Source organism: Candoia aspera, chromosome 3 (genome assembly GCF_035149785.1).
Source record: "Candoia aspera isolate rCanAsp1 chromosome 3, rCanAsp1.hap2, whole genome shotgun sequence".
Classification (NCBI taxonomy): domain Eukaryota; kingdom Metazoa; phylum Chordata; class Lepidosauria; order Squamata; family Boidae; genus Candoia; species Candoia aspera.
Window position 1 is genome coordinate 378,088 of NC_086155.1, and position 16,444 is coordinate 394,531.

Sequence of the window (16,444 nt, forward strand, 5' to 3'; positions counted from 1 at the left end):
TCTAAAATGTTTAAAAACACTTCAAATATCTGCTGGAAATGTAAAAAGGAAATAGGAACTTTATACCACATGTGGTGGACCTGTGTAAAAGCTAAGAAATTTTGGAATTTATACATAATATTATTTGTAAAATGTTGGCAGTAGATATTGTTAAAACACCAGAGTTATACCTACTGGGCTTCATGGACAAAGAAAAAAAAATGGAAAACTTTTATTATACTTGATTACTGCGGCTCAAACTATTTATGCTTCAAAATGGAAAGAATAACAAGCCCCATCAGTCGAAGAATGGATAATTAAATCCCTGGACTTAGCACAGATCGCAAGACTCACTGATCAACTAAACGATAAAAATATGGATGATTTTCAAAATGGTTGGAAACCCTTTTTCAAATATGTTGAATTGACGCAAAAAGTTCTTATGGATATATAAAATGTAAATATTAATTATATTAATTATATAATTCAAATAGAAATATAGGTGTTATATTAGAGAATTAAGAAAAGAAGATAATATGTTAAGATATTAAGATCCACCGTTTAGCTGGTTGGAAATCCTGCTTTTTAAACTTTTTTCTTTTTTTCTTTTCTTTTCTTTTTTCTTCTCTTCTCTTCTTTTTTCTTTTCCTTTTTCCCTCTCCTCTTCTTTCCTCTTTTGTCTATCTATAAGTAATAGTATTATAATGTGTTATTGTGTTTATATGTAAATTTATGTTCAATCTTTAATAAAACTAATAAATTTAATAACCAAAAAAAAAAAAGAATTTGCGCCCATCAGCTGGGCTGACAGAAGGCTGCAGAGATGAAGGGTGCCAGGCCCAGCAGGCAGGGCAAGTTCCCGTGGTGCCCTGGCCTGCCCAGCTAGACGAGGCCGAACTGGGGCCGCCTCATTTGTGGTTCAGCCATGACATGCAGAGCAGCCAAGGCCATTTCCCCCTGGGGGGGTGTTGTGTGAATCCAGCTGCAGGGGCTGCTGCAAGCTGAGGTGGAGCTCCCACTGTGGCTACCCAGGGCAGCAGAAGCTATGGTGGAAAGTGGCAAGCTTGGGGTCTTCTACCTGGGCCAGGTAGCTTTGCCTGGAGGCCCAGCTGGTGGCGTTGGCATGGGGGGGAGGGTCCCTCTGTAACCAGTGCCCCGATGAGGGGGGCATGCAGGTGCCCACTTGCCCTGTTCATCTGTCCAGAACCCTCTTTGCCCTTCCGAGAACAGAAGCTGAGGGAGCTGCAATGGAGGGAACTGGGCCGGCCACCCCCTCTTCCTCTGTGCTACTCCCCTCCCCAAGCTGTGGGGTTTCAGCAGGGAGGGGGGTGTTCCATTTTCAGAGGCAGCTGCAAGAACCCCTTCCATTCCCTTCCATACGTTAATTTTCTGGAGATCTTTGTATAAATCTTGCTGCTTTCTGCTGTCCGCTGGCGACATAGATTTCATCTTGTTGAGAGGTGACACTCCTGGCCTTTGGTACCAAGCTATCAATTTAATGCACTCTGTGTAATAAACAACACAGGCCCATATTAACTCCCAATTACTGGGCTGCTCTTGGCATTAACCCCTTCTGGGCCGGGGGGGGGTTTAGCAAGGAACAGAAGCCGCTGCAGCTGCAGACCCCCTTTCTTGGCAGGCTAGCAGCCACGCCGTGAGGTGGCCTCTTTTTCCAGGGAGGGCTGAGGCCACTATGCGGGCAGGCTTTGGAGCCCAGGCAACTGTCACCGAGGGAAGAAGGGAGGATGTGCGGCTGCCAGTGAGGTGCCCACCTCCAATCCGGAACCAGGAAGGGGCCCCGAGGGCAAAGGAGGAGCTACTACAGCCAATGGCCATGGGGCTGGGAGGCTCCAGGAGCCACGGGAACAAGAGCAGGCCACGGGCACATCGTGCCCATGAGCCTTGCTGTGGCGCTCCCGCCCAGCAGTTAAGGGAGCCCTTGGCTCCTCAGGCGGCCTTCTTCAACTGGAAGCGTCCAAGGCTTTACCCTAAACCACCTTATGATTGTTGGTTTCCAGGGAAGCTAGCGAGCTGATGAGCTGTGTGTGAGCCCACCAGCCCTGCATTCATCTCTGCCCGCCGGAGGGGCAGTTCGTCTGCCACGTTTCTGGCTTCAGGGCCCTTGAGGGGAGTCGGGAACAGCAAGTGAAGAAAGCATCCCCTGCATCTGGTGGGTTGGGCTGCTGTGCTGGGGGGGAGGAAACGCAGCCCTTTTTGGGAGCAAAGGAAAGGTGTTTCCAAACTGGGAGCAGGGGAAGCCTCCATGGGGGGGACAGGCTGAAGAAGAGCTTCAGGGTCAAAGAGTCTGCTAGGCTTGGGGGGGGGGGCTGGCTGTGGAGGGGAGGGGACAGAGGGCTCATGCAGGAGGGGGCCCAGGCTCTTCCCTGCAGATCAAAAGCCTCTGCCCCATAACTGTGGGGCTGGCAGGCAGCTGTCTGGGCTTGGAGGGTGGTTCATGACTTCAACAGGGGTGGAGGGAGGCACGTTTGTCACATTGCTCCAGAGATTCCATGGCCTCCTGGGCATCGGCAATGGATGAATGGAGCTCCTGGTGCCAGCCGAGGAGGAGGGGAGGCTGCACCACCTTGTGTCCCCCTTGTGCCACAGGCCCACCTCTATGGCCTGCCAGGCCCTCCCAAGCTGCAAGAGAAGCACACTGTTCGGGCCGGCAGCGGCAAGGGAATCCCCCAAGCCCTCCCCTTCAGTAGAGGTTTTCTTTAAAAAAAAAAAAAAAATCACACCGAAGTTGTGGAACAAGAGGCCGGAAAGATGGGATTTAGGAAAGATGGGATTTAGCATCTTCTCTCAGTCTCTTAAGATGGAATTTGCAAGAAGCATGAGTTTCCAGGGAGCAAAATTTAGCACAGAAGTAACATCTGTTCTGAGGCCCTCTTTCTCTACAGAAAATCAGCTTAGAACTGGGCTGTTTGATTTCTTTTTTTGCATCTGCTAGTTGATGCCTAATACTAGGAATTACATTTACAGTGTGTGCTCTGTACATCTCAGCAAATTGTGTTTCACCCAAATTGGCATCTCTTTCCATCAGTTAATTCTGTATTACTGGTAGATCTATCACCTTGTCTGCTGAGAATCTTCTATTCTCCTTTATAGTTTCTCTATAAGAAATTCTCTCAGGCGCTCTGTATGTTTTCAGCGGCTTTATATTGTTATCTCCTTTGTCACTGAATGTTTTATGTAGGATTACTTAAAGAAACAAAAGGGTGTTTTTACTCTTTTTTCCCATTAAAAAAAGCCACTTTTAATTTTATCACTTTGGAGATTGATCTCTCTCCAAAGAAGGGGAGATTTCCTGAGTCGTACGCCTCACTTTATTGCAGGCCCAGCAGCTGGTGTTGTGGTGTGTTTCACGCTCCTCGGCCTTATTTTTCTGTTACTAGCCAACAGGGGCCCTGGAAGTGGTCCTGAATGGAGTAAGGGGGAGGCCTCCCTGGAGACTGGCAGTGGCAGCAGGAACTACCCGACAGCTGCCCAAGGCGGGAGGCCTGGGGGGCAGGCTGGGAAGCTTCTGGGAGAGGTGGCTCAAGAGCCAGAGACCTCCCGGCCTGCTCCTGACCTTCCCTTCCAGCAGCCAGGCTAGGAGCAGAGAGAGGCAGCTCTCTGTGGGCAGCCTGGTCAGTGGCGAGGGTGCGTGGCATGCAGCTGGCCAGTGCCACCCCCGCCTCTGCTGACACGTGAAGGGCCCCAGGTGCTGCTTCCACCTGCCACTGACCTCCCCTGCTATCTGCCGCCCACCGTGCCGAAAGAGGTGCTTCCTCTCTGTGGAAGGAAAACTGCCTGGAAACAAGAAATGTTCTGTGGGGTTGACGAAGTCACCGCCTTTTCTCTCCAGGGACCCGACTGAGACAGGCTGGGAAAAGGGAAGGAAATGTTCATACTCCTTAGAATCAGCTGCAAGCTGGCATGCAGAGGAAGGGAGGGAGGGGTGGCTTTTCTTCTGGGTTTGGCAGGAGATGCTGCTGGGGTGGGGGTGGCCAGATGAGACGTGGAGCAGAGGAGGCCGTGGCTGGGAGAGGCAGGACCAGGACGGGCCTGAGGCAGCTGAAGTTGAAGAAGGAACCTGCCAAGAGCGCCAGCAGGAAGGAAAGAGGGGCCTTTGGTGGCACAGCAAACCCCAGCGGTTCAGGGCTGGGTGACTGGGCCAGAGGGTGCCAGGAGAGAAGCTGCTCGCAGGCCTCAGCTGGGCAGGAGACCAGCTGGTGGGGGAGGAGGCGGAAACCAGCAGTTCTAAGGCAAGTTGTTCAGGTAGGCTAGCACGCTGGATAGATTTATGTGTTCACATTTACACTTGGTCACTATAGACAGATGCACACACACCCTTATTCATCAATGTTCCTGTACATAATCTTTGTGCTAAGCTTGTATAGCAATAGACGGTCTCTGTCAGCCCATTAGGGAGCGCCGCCCACAACACTTGGGAGCCAAGGACCTGTGGCCAGCTCTGCCCACTTCCGTGGAATATGGGATCCAAGCTGGAATGGATTTCAATGGTTTTATCAGCAGAATATTTCTGCAGACCACCTGAAGGAGCTGTGGGGTGGCCATGCTGGCCGAGAACCCCAGGCTGATGGAGACAGAAAGAAGGGGAAGTGTTAATCCAGGAGCATCACTGGAAGGGCCATCACGGCTAGGCCCAGTGCCTTCCTGGCAGTCTAGCTGTGGGCAGAGACACCTCTCTCCTTTCTTAGGCCCCAGCCAGGAGGGACCCCCCTCGCTCACACACCGTCCCCAGTGATGGAAAGCTAAAACGGGCCCTCCAGGAGACACTCCAAACTGCCTCTCAGTCTGTGGGGACGGCACCCAACTCGAGTCTGCTTCTGGGCTCCTCTCTCCAGGAAGCTCCGTTCTGAATCCCAGAGGGCAACAGGGGCAAAGCAGAGGGTGATCTGGTGGCCTCCTTTCCCAGATCAAGAAGGGAGGTCACATCTGCACTGTGGCTGAGGCAGCCACCCAGCTATTATTGCAGGGGTGGGAGGAGCTGTCCCCCCACCTACCCACCCGGGCTGCCTTCAGCTTGTTTTCTCTCAGCAGCTCCCTGCTTCAGTTTCTCTCCATGGTGGCAACCAGCATTAGTACAAACCTCCTGAAGGGGTTAAGAAAGCTCACCACATTCCAACAAACTCGCTTAATGATCTGAATTGCCCACCTGTCAAACCGAGCGCTGCCGCCGCCGAGTGGCAGGTGAGCATCACTTAATGCGTGGGGGGGAGGGGGTCTTCCCCTTGGCTGTCTCTTGAACTGCTGCATTAAGCTGCCTTCCGCTCTGCCCTTGCTGCCCTCCCACTGGGGACTGCTCAGTCAGGGGGAAGCACAAAACCCAGGTTCGTGAAAGGGGTGTGGAGTTGGGCCTGGGGAGCAGGATTGGGGTCCAGGACCTCAGGCTGGCCCCAGCCTGTGTCCAGAGCAGAAACTGGAAGGAGCTGCGAGGGTCTCTTGCCTTGCCCCCCCATCCATTCGTGTCACTTAACAATCCAACTCATTCGCTATGCTCGCACAATTTACGTTGCTCAGGCCACCCCCAGAGTATCTGTCCAGCTCTGGGCACTGCATTTTAGAAAGGACATTCACTGCCAACCTGGAGCAGCGCAGAAGATGGCCACCCATGGCAGGAGGAACTGGGTAGGTTTAGCCCAGAGAAGAAAGGCTTGGAAGAGAGGGGGCACCTGCCAGCACGTCTCTGAAGGGCTGCCAAGCAGAGGGGGCAGACTTGTTCCAGAATGCAGGTCATGAGTTTAAATGACAAGGAAGCAGATTTTAGTTCGACATCGGAAAAACAGGGCTAACGGTAAGAACAGACTGCCTCAGGTGGCGGCTCTTCCTCCCTGGAGGCATTTAAGCAGCAGCTGGATAGCCAGTGGCTGTAGTGGTAGATTCCTCCTGCACTGGGCAGGGAGTTGGACTAGATGATCTCCCTTATCCCTTTCAACCCTTACATTCATGATTTTATTCTTTTTTCCAAACATAACCGTGGTTCTTCCATTATTATCATTTACTAGATTCCTTCTTTCATGAGCAGCCAGAAGAACTTAAGAGGACACCAGTTCACACATTCTGACATACAGTTTAGCCTTTTCATTAATAATGAAACCTCTGCCTTCCCTTCCCTGCATGTCTTAATCAACTTCACACAAATCAGGCCACGTTCCTTCAGATCTGTTATATTCTACCCCTTTCTCCTAGGTTTAGTATCTACAGTATTTTCCCTTTTCTTCCTTTCCCTTATTAATCCATGCTCTTGACCATTTATTGCATTCCAACTTGCAGTCCTCCACCTGCTGTGGTCATCACCAGAGGGGCCCGTGGACATGGAGCTCCACCATCCAAATAATCTTCAGCACGGAACTAGCCCTTTTTACAGCAGGCACATCAGTGAACATTTAAACTGGTGCACCTCCAGAGGGTTGGGCAGGACCGCGCGAGGCTGAGGCTTGGAAAGGTGGGCCAGGCGGCACGAGGAGAGGTTTGGGGCTAGGTTCGAGACCACAGAGTCCCAGGGCGTGGGCGTCCCACGCAGGGAAGGAATCGCAGAAGGGGCTCCACCCTGCTTCGCCTCTGGCCTCTCCGCAGAGGGAAAGCCTGAGGAGAGGTGGAGGGTGCCCATCTCAGGACGGATCAAGGCGCAGCAGGAAGGGCCTGCAAAGCCAGAGGAGCCACAGCCTGGGAGCTGAAGGACCTGGCAACTCCTGACTCACATCCCTGAGACTGGAGGAGCGCCTGCCTCGCCCCAGCGCTGGAGGGAGAGCCCGGAAATGGCAGAGCAGTCGGTCGGAGTACTGGGCAGGGTGTGGTCTGGAACCAGCTGTCCAGCAGAACGGGGAGGCGAACTGGGGAGGCGGCATCCACCCAAGCCATTTCTGTCCGTTGCCGCATTGTGGGCCTGAAAGGGCTCTGGCCCCTTTTGCCTAGGCAACAGTCCTGGCACACCCCCGGCAAGGCTGTCTTCCAGTCTCTCTGCACTGAGGGGCCACTTCGCTAGTTGAGGGGAGAGCGGTGCATGTGTGAACCTCGATCTCAGCCAGCCATCTCAACACCAGGTGGTGGCTCAATGGGTCTGGCGAAAGGCGGTCCCTGAGGGCTTCCTTGCTGCCCGCAGAGAGGCTTAAGCAGACTCCCTCCCCCGGGGCGCCTCCTCGGTGAGGGCTTTGGAAGGGCCCCCAGAAGGGAGGGGAAGAAATGTGGATCGGATTTGCCCAAGGCACCAGCGGAGGGAGATCAGCAGATTCTTGGCTTGGAAGACCATTATCATCTTATCACAGAAATTCTGCCCAATAATGAGTTGTAATTTTCCCCATCTTAACATATCCTTCCTGATTTAATTCCATAACTTAACAAATTGTTCTGAAAAAACATACAATTCATATTAGTTATAACAAGACCCATAATAAAAATTACTTTTTTTCCTCAATCTTAAAACCAGCTTTTTCCATCAATTCAATTTGGTCTTCCATTTTCATATTTCATATTTTGGCTATTAATTTTAAAACCACCTAACACACCAAACTGTTTAATATTTCTATTAATATTTCTATTCCGTCCAACCCAGCGGGTACATCCGGAACTGGGGGCCAGGCTTTGTGGAAGAGCAGGCGAGAAGGTTCCAGGGGTGCCAGGGGACCACTGGCCAAGCATGGGCAAACCCCAAGATGCTGCGGCTCAAAAGGCCAGCGTGGTTGGGGAGGCAAGGCTTCCTTCGCCCGCTGCACTGGCCAGGCTGCTCTCCGAGGCCTGGGGACTCGGGGAGTGGAGGGGCTCGCAGGGGACTGCCAGCGCGCGGGGGGTGGGGGGAGCCAGCCCCACAGGGAATGGTTCACACAGCACAGCGGGGCGCTGCCAACCAGCCAGTGAGGTAGCCTGCAAGCTGCCTGAGGAAGAGGGGCTGGGCCTGTTCTTGGCTGAAACTAAAATGAAGGATGTTGAATATTAAGAGGATATTTCGTGAGGCCAGAGCTGTCCACTAGTGGACCAGGGTAGGGCCAAAGCGGTTCTCGTGGTTCCCTGGCCAAATCCACCCTCACGTCTGTTCCCTGAAGACGGTGCTGGTGTCTGTTTCCGAGGGTTAGGGTAACCCTAACCTGAGGCACCCCCCAGCCCACCGCCCCAGGCAACAGCTAGCCCTGCGCTCTGGCCAGCCTAGTCAGCTGCCACGGGCCCCTTGAACCAGCAAGACCCTTGGGGGGCTCTTCCCCCGGGAGGCTCTGCCCTTCGCACAACGTTCAGGCCCGGCCGAGGCTTCCCGTCGCCTCGAGAGGTCTCCAGACGTGCTCAGGCCTGGGAGAGTCATGGCGGGGATCGAGTCACCGTCACGGTCACTGAAGACCCCCGCCATCCGGGGACCCTCCGCGGCTCGGACGGCACAGCGGAGAGCAGCACCGCCCGCTCCGGTGTGTCTTCTCGCAACCCGCCCACAATCCATCGCTTCATCGCTCCAGCCGGAATTCGTCGCGGGTATTTTGGGACGGAAGAAAACGCGGGACGCTGCGGGTTGCCGCTCTGGATCCCGCATTTCAGACCCCTCTTCGCGCCAGCTCGGAGTCAGCTGGAAGAGGACGCCATGCCCCGTCCAGGCGCGCGGGCGGGAGGGGCGGTGCGCCGGGCACGGGCACGGGCAGCGGCCTGGCCAGGCGGCCTTTGGAAGGCGCGGGCTGGGCCGGAGCTGAGCCGAGCTGAGCCACGGAGGGGCCCTTCGGCGCCCGCCCAGACGAGCGCGCCGGAGCCGGGCCGGAAAGGCGGCTCCTCGCCGCCGCCCGCCGCTGTGCGGAGCCCTCACCCGCTCCGCCCGGCCCACCCCGCGAACGCGCAGCAACGGCGTCAACCGGGCCCGCGCCGCGCGCCTCCTCGCCGCCTGCCCGGCGCTCTCCGCGCGGGGCGGCCTCCGAGCAGGAGGCGGCGTCAGCGAGGGCCGCGGCGTGGGCGCAGCAGCCGGGGCGCTGCTGCCCGCCCCGCCCGGGGAAGGGCAGGGCTCCGCTTCGTCCCGGCCGGCCGCCGCCCGCAGCCCCCGCCAGAAAGGGGCGTGGCCAGGCAAGCCCCCTTCCTTTCCCCCGGGCTTGCTGTTTGCTTTGGGCCGGGCGGGGGGCGCTTCGAACGGCTCCAGTGCCGGCCCGCCGCCCAGCTCTCCCTTGGCCGGCCCGCTCAGGTGCCCCGAGCCGCCCGCCCACTTCCCAGCGCTCCCCGGCTTTGCCGTTGCGCGCTCCTCTCCGTCTTCTGCTGGCACCTTCTGTTACTCCGAGGATCGGGCGCGAATCATTGCAGCCGCTGGCCGGCGCCGCTGCCCCCTCGTCCGCCCGGCGCCGGGCAGAGCCGCCTCGTGACCTCAAAGCCGCAGCCGACTCTCCCCAACCGGCCGATGAACAGCGGCGGCCGAGGGGGTGGGTGGGTCTGCTGGGTCGGGCCGAGCAGCCCCCGACGGCCCAGCCGAAAGAAAACTTCTGGTGGGCTCCAGAAGGACCAGCAGGTGGGTTGTCTGGCGAGGGCTGCCAAAGTGCCATCCCCCCATGTCCCCACAGGGCACTCAGCCGGGTTGGCAATGGCGACTGGCAAGGCTTCCCAGACGCTCCGGCCCTCGGTGCCTTGCTAGGCTGCAGAAATGGGACAACCAGTGCCAGCCCTGGCCCGATCCTGAACATCTCTTGGTTTCCCACATTTGCTCAGCGCTTCCTAGCCCCTGGCGATGTGCCCCGTGGATGCAGAGAGAGGCTGCGCATCCCAGGTGGGGCAGAGCTGGCACCTGCTCGGAAGCAAAGAGGGTTGGTCACATGACAATCTTTACCTGGTTAGGGGGTTAACCCAGTTTATTAAATATGTTTCAATATTGCTTCCTATGCTGAAGCATCTAAAAGCGGTTTACAGTGAAAATGCCATGCAGATAGAATAAATGCACTAAAAGAAACTATATTGAATAAAAATAAAACATAAAAGGTGGGGAGCACATGATCCCAACATTCATACTTGGGCCCCACAGAAGTCTCCAAAGTGCCCCCCCAAGGCTTAATGTATTAAAAAAAAAAACAGGAAAAAGGACCCTGAACTTTTGTGTGGGGGGCTCTCTTGCAGTATCCTCACAGCTGGTAGAGCTTCCTAAAAATGTCCCACCTGCAGCCCCCTGGCCACGGAGTCCAGTGCGCTGGGCTTGGGGAGGCAGCCAAAGGCCCAGCAGTGAGAGGAAGAGGAGGAATTTCCTGCAGGCCCAGAGGGGAAAAAAAACGAGCTCCCTGGGAGTAGACTGGATGACCTCTCACAGCCTTTTCCCACCTTCTTTAGACAAAACATCCCAGGAAACCCCTCTGGACCCTCCCCAAGCCTGAACGGGCCCTCCTCAAAGGGTGCCTGCTGGGCTCCCTGGACAGAGAGTTCACCAACACAGCCCCCACCCCACAGAGCTGCCCCTCTGGCTCCTGAACTGGCCAGATGTGCTAGAAGCTTCAGGATGTGAGCAAAGGGGGGGAGGGGCTTCCTGCCAAGTGCTGAGAGTCCCTGGAGTACCACTAATTCTTCCCCTGTAAACAGCGGCCATAGATCAAAAGACGACAGCAATACAGACTTGGAGAGGAAAGGCTGGTTGCCAGGCGTGGGGCTGCTTCTGGCAGAGGTAGCTGCTTGGGAGGGTGGCAGGGGGCAGTGCAGGAGTCCCCGGGCCAAGCAGGATCCCCGCAGCATGCCTGGCCACCCTTCATCCTCAAGGCAAGGGCGGAGGGGCCATGAGGCATCCCCCTTCTGGCTGGCTGAGCCCCCTTTAGGCAAGCACCAAGCTGAAGAAGGGCCCCTCTGCGGGGCATCCCCTACTGCAGCCTGAGGGTCTGCTTGGCTCTGGGGGCAAGGCAGCCACCTTGGAGCCAGCTACGTCTGGGCACTCTCACAGGCACCCTCCGTCACAGCGTTCCTCCAGCTGCCTTTCAGGCCAAGAGAGCCAGCCCCCAGGCCCAGCTACCCGAGGAGCAGAAGCAGAGGCAGCCATGGGGGCATGAGGGGCCTTGCCAGATTCCCCAGGAGGCGCTGGCAGGCGCCTGGCATGTCTCCCTTTCTGAAGCTGCAAGATTGCAGCATTGGCAGCAGCACATTTTGCATAAAGTTCAATTAAATATTTGCTTTATAACTGTGCAACAAATTATTCATGAAGGCACCAGAATCTAAGCACGCATCTGCTCCACAGTCAGGAAACGACTCAGGCTCCCAGGGAATAAACGGGTGCAGGGGAGCCCTTTACACGGGGGCCCTGGTGGTCTGCTGGTGGCTGGGCATGGTCAGTCTCAGAATGGAGCAAAGGGCAAAGCTCCCTGAGGACCAGGCTGCTGCAGCTGTTCTGGACGAGGCTGGCACCAGCTTGGGACTAAGGAGGACTACAATGCTTTGGCTGCACCCCCTCCCCCGCCCCCCCCCCCCCAGTGCACACGGTACTTCATGGCATGAAAGCAAGAGCCTGACTTCTCCTGCTGCCCAGGGACATACAACTGAATCTTGGAGGAAGAGTCCCTCAATACACCCTGCTGGCTTGGCACGCTCAGCCACCTGTGGCCAGCCTGTCAGCCCCCTCCTTGGGAGGGCTAGGGTGGGACTCACAGGCCTCCCTTGGCAGCACTGCATGTCCTGTCCTCCCTCGTGGCCCAGCAGGCCTCCTCCATCCAGGGTCCCTCTGGCCCTTTAACCCCTCAGCTCAGGAGGCCGGCTAGGGGGCAAAGGCAGAGGAGGATATGAGGAATGAGGGGGTGCCCTGAAGCCCCAAGTATCCTCTCCAGATTCTGCCCCCCCCCTCGGGCCCTCCCCTCCCCTTGTCAGCAGCCCAGCTGAAAGCAGCCTGAGCAAAGATGGAGGTGGCTCCTGGCCTTCAACTCCGGGTGGCAAAGGGCCAAAGAGAGATGGGGGAGGGGCCCCAGGAAGAACCCCACAGCCTAGCAGCATCCCCCAGGAGACTGGACTGCTGTGGTGGGGGCAGCCAAGAGCAGGTGGAACCATCAGCAGAGGGAAAAAGGCAGAGGCCCCTTGGGAGTGGGGGGGGGGAGGGCTCCAGCCAGGCAGGGGAGGGCCTGTCTGTTGGAATCAGCGAGAAGGAGCCCCCCCCCCCAGCTTCCAGGCCTACCCAGCCTGCACTGAAGAGGGCTGCTTTCCAGGGGAAGTCCTTCCCTGGGGCAGGGGGTTGTCCCTGGAGAGGGTTTCCAGACAAACGGCCCCCTAACCTTGCAGGGATCGAGCCCCAGTTTCTTTCCACCAAGTCAGCGGCTGCCCAGACAGCCTCCCTCAACCCTCACAGCTGCTCCAGAGGACCACCCTTCAGGAGAGGCCTGAAGAAACCAACGGGGCGCTTCCTGTTTTCTGGCTCCAAGGAAGGCCACCAGCAGCATGAGCCAGGCGTTTCCCACCTCACCCCAGGCCGTAATCCAGATGGAAGAGGTTTCCCGTTTCCTAGTCAGACCCCCCCCCCACCAATGATGCCCTTCCTGGCACAGAGCAGGGAAGGCTTCTGCCCACCCAGGAGCCAGGCCAATTGGATGCTTTGGAGGCTGGCTAGCAGGAAGCCCCCCCCCCCACCTGCCCAGCTTTCTGGATGGAGCTGATGGGTGGGAAGCACGGGGAGGGTCTGGTTTCCATGGGTAGGGGCAGGATGAGGGCCCAGGCCTCAGCCCCTCACAAGAGCCTCCCCAGTACACCTCCCCACTTTCCCCAAGCCTGCCCTGCAGAGCCACTACCCAGCCCCAGTTGTCCCTTTCCTTTGGCCTGGCCCTTTCCTGCCCCCCCCCCCGCCCCGGAACCGGGAAGGGGCTGCCCATGCTCAGTGTCCCTCTCAGGCAAGGGCCCCCTTGGGCTTCCTTTCGGCAGGTCCAAGTCTCGGCAGGATCTACTCCGTTCATCACCGTCCAGAGGGACGGCCGCTTTGCACCGGGGCCGCTGCCCCCGCTGCCCCGCCCTGCTCCTCCCGCGGCCATGGCCTCCCCTTGCTCCCCGCCGCCCCCAGGGACAGCCGTTAACCAGCGCCCCACGGGGAGCCTCCCGACCGGCCCCCGCGACGGTTGCGGACAAGGCGCCAACAGCCGTCGGGCCTCGCTCCCCGCCGGCCCGTCCGCAGAAGCCAGACCCGAGAGCCGAGCAGCCCCTTGGAAGCGACGGGCGGCGACCCGGCCCACGAACGCCCCTCTTCGCAAGACCCGCAGGGGGCGCTGCGACACTGGAAGTGGGTTGACCTCTCGCCAGATTTCCGACATCGCGCTACCCCTGCCGGGAGTCGAGCGATTCGGCCGCTCACACGTTACGCACACCAACTCCGCCGCCCAGCCCAGCGTGCCTCGCCTGACCTGCAGCGCCCGGCTGCCACGCATCCTGCTGCTAGAGGCGCGCTCTCACGACACGTGCCCGCCCGAGGAGACCCCGGCTCCGGCGGCTGGCCCCGTGCTTACGGAGAGCTGCCGGCGAGCGTCGCTGCCCCGGGGACTCCGGCAGCAGGGCTCAACCGTGGAGCGCGGGAGGCCGTTTGGAGGGGCGGCCCTGTGGCTGAGGGAGCCCCGTTTTCCGCCAGCCTTCGCGGAAGGAGCAGCGGGCCGGAGTCGCGGCGTCCGCGCGCTCTGCTTAGCCTCAGCGGCTGCTGCGCGGCCGCCAGACAGGCGGACCCGAAGGAGCTTTCGCGGGCACCGCCAGCGTCGGCCACCGCCCGAGGGAGACAAAGCGCCGCGGCTGGAACGCCGCCGCGGCCGCCAGAGGAGGGTAGCGAGCGCCCGGAGCCCTCGGGGTGGGAGGCCCTCCGGCGGCGGCGGCGGCGGCGGCGGCGACGGGGAAAGCCCAGTCTGGGCTCGCGCACGTGAGCAGGCGAGGAGGACCCTGGCACGCCGGCCCATCCCCGTGGCTGTCGGCCGCTGCTGCCGAGCGCGCGCGCTGCCCGCGAGACTTCCTCCGCCGCCGGGGCCGCGGGCGAAGCTGGGCTTTGCTGGTTCGCTCGCCGCTTCGGCCGGGGGCCCGGCGCGCTCCAGCCGCGGCTCTCGTCACGCGGGCTAGGGAGTACGCGCTCTCTCGCCTGCCCAGGCGCCGCCGCTTCGCCGCCGGGGCTCGGTCAGAAGCTGCAAACCGCCGGGAGATGCGCTTCTCGGGCAGTCGGTGCACCGCCGGCTGCCGCTCGCTCGCTCGCTCACCCGTCCACCTCCGTTTCAGGTAAGAAGCTTTGCGTCGCGCCGGACGGGAGGTGGGCGCCCGCCCCGTCGGACCGCCGACTAGCGGTTCAACTTCGCAAACTTTGTCGCCGGCTTCTTTGATGGGGCCGCCGCAGGCCACTTGCTGCTCTGGGAGCTTTGGCTCGCCGGGTTCGCTGCGCTGCGCTCAGAATGGGCGGGCCTGGCCGGGGCGGCCGGCGTCTCACCTGCCCGGACGGAGTGCTGGCGAGCTTCTGCTGGCCAGAGCCCACGGCCCCTCGTTTAGCCGGGTCCCCGCAGGGCCAGCCGGGCGGCTCCTTCGGCTTCGGCGCGCTGGGGCTTGGGGGCCAGCCCGGGCCGGGTCCGTCCCTTGCCGGCGCTGCTTGGCTCGAGCGGGTCCCGCGGCTGAGCTCCGGGTTGAGAAGCTCTGCGGGTGAGGCTCCAGGGCTGTGGAGCCGAGATGCTCCGCTATAAGATCCAGCAAGGCCGGGCTACGAATCTTGAGTAAAGGCAGATCCTCTCTTGATCTTTGGTCGAGGGGCGTCTCTTCTAAGCCTCTTTGCAAGAACGCGACTGCCCCCCTGCCCAAGGCCAGTCCGCGGGGGAAGGAGGGATGCCCCGCGGGGGGGGGGCATCTCGGCCAAGGTCCCAGGATGAGGGCAGCCGGATGGCATCCCCACTCCAGAGGTTCTCCTTGCCCCCTCCTTGCTGCCAGACTGCCGTTCTTGCAGGCTCAGCCTGTAGAGTCTAGCAGTAGACCCCCCCCCCCCCGCCTTTACTTCTCCCGCTTCTGATTCTGGCCCCTGCTGCCCAGTGACTTTCTGGAGGGTGGGAGCTGCCCCTCTGTTGCCCTTGGCCCGATGTTTTCAATGTGTGGCGAAGGGGCTTGAGTGGGTGGGGTGGGGGGCATCCATGTATGCAGCAATGCAGTGCCTTCCCAGTGGCTGCCTGGAGTGGTCTGCATGGCTCAAGGAAAGGGGAGCCCAAGGAGGGGCAGGCTTCCTGGCTGAAGCGACTCATCACCTGCCTGCCCGGGCCAGGGTCTGGCGCCCCCCACAAGTCCTTTCTGTTCTGGATGGAAGACGGAGCGGGGGGGGGGCGGTGTTTGAGCCCTGCCGTTCATGCTGCTGCTACTGCTGCCTGCAGCAGCCTGAAAACAGCACTTTGGGGTCACAAAAGTCATTGTGGCATCTCCTTGTTTGCTGGTAGCAATGGCAGGGCACACCTGGCTTTGGCACACAAGGTGTTGAGGGGGCTTTTCACACAGCAGATTCAAGGCCCCCAAATGTGGAGGGAGCCCCCTTGGGTTCCTGAGGCTTGACCAAGGCAGCCCCAGACAGGTTTCTGCAGGCTTGGGGCAAGTCAGCCAGCTGCACGGTGGGGATGGAATTGGCCCCAGGACTTCTGGGTCTGCCGCACCAGAGTTGGGTGGCCAAGCGATGGCCAAAAGTCACGAATGAAGACCAAGACCTCCCTTTTCACATCCTGGGGAGGCTCAGCCTTGACCTTCTCATAAAGATTCATGGGCCTCAGGGTGGGGTGGGGGTTCCCTGTCTCCTGAGATGCACAGAGGACCTCCGAGCCGGGAGGGGGTGGCTGGGCGGACCAGGCTGCTCCTTCCAGACTTCCAGTTCATCTTGCTACCCCTCACCCCAGAGCATTGGTGCATCTGGGTGGCAGCTCCTTGCTGCCTGGGCTTCCCTGGGGAGAGTGAGTTGGTGCTGTGGGCTGGACACTCTGCATGCGGCTCATCTCCTTGGGAGCAGCAGTGCCACCTTGGCTCATCTGGAGGGCGAGAGTTCCAGAGAGCTTTGCAGACTGGCCCCTCCTGCGGGGTGGCTTCAGTGCAGGAGGAGAGGGAAGGGGTGGCAGCTGTGGGGGCAAGGGGTGCCTCTGGGTGGAGTCCTGCTTTGGGGGGTGGGAGTATCCATCACAGGTCTAAGGGGGGTCTCTGGTTTGGGCTCTTGCCTTTCTCACTTTGGGCTGTCTGGGAAGGCCGAATTTTGGTCTCCAGAGTGAAGCTGAACACTTGCCCCATTTGAGGCAGCTGGTGGTGCCCTCCCACCCTGACGGCTGCTGCAGAGAATTGTTTTGGGACTGTGTGCGTATGTGGGCATGTGAGCAAGCCAACCCTGTTTGCGAGCGAGGTTGGCAGGGAAGAAGCAGCAAGGGAGGTCTGCCTGCCTGTCCTTAGGCTGAGGGGCTTCTTGAAGGGAGTAAGAATTAGGATGCCAGGCCTGTCCAGCTTGTAAGCTTGTCCTTTGACCTTGGCTGCCGGCATTGTGGCCCACTGTGGCACAGCAGAGCCCTTCATTTTCCCCCTCCCAGAGAAACCACCTGGG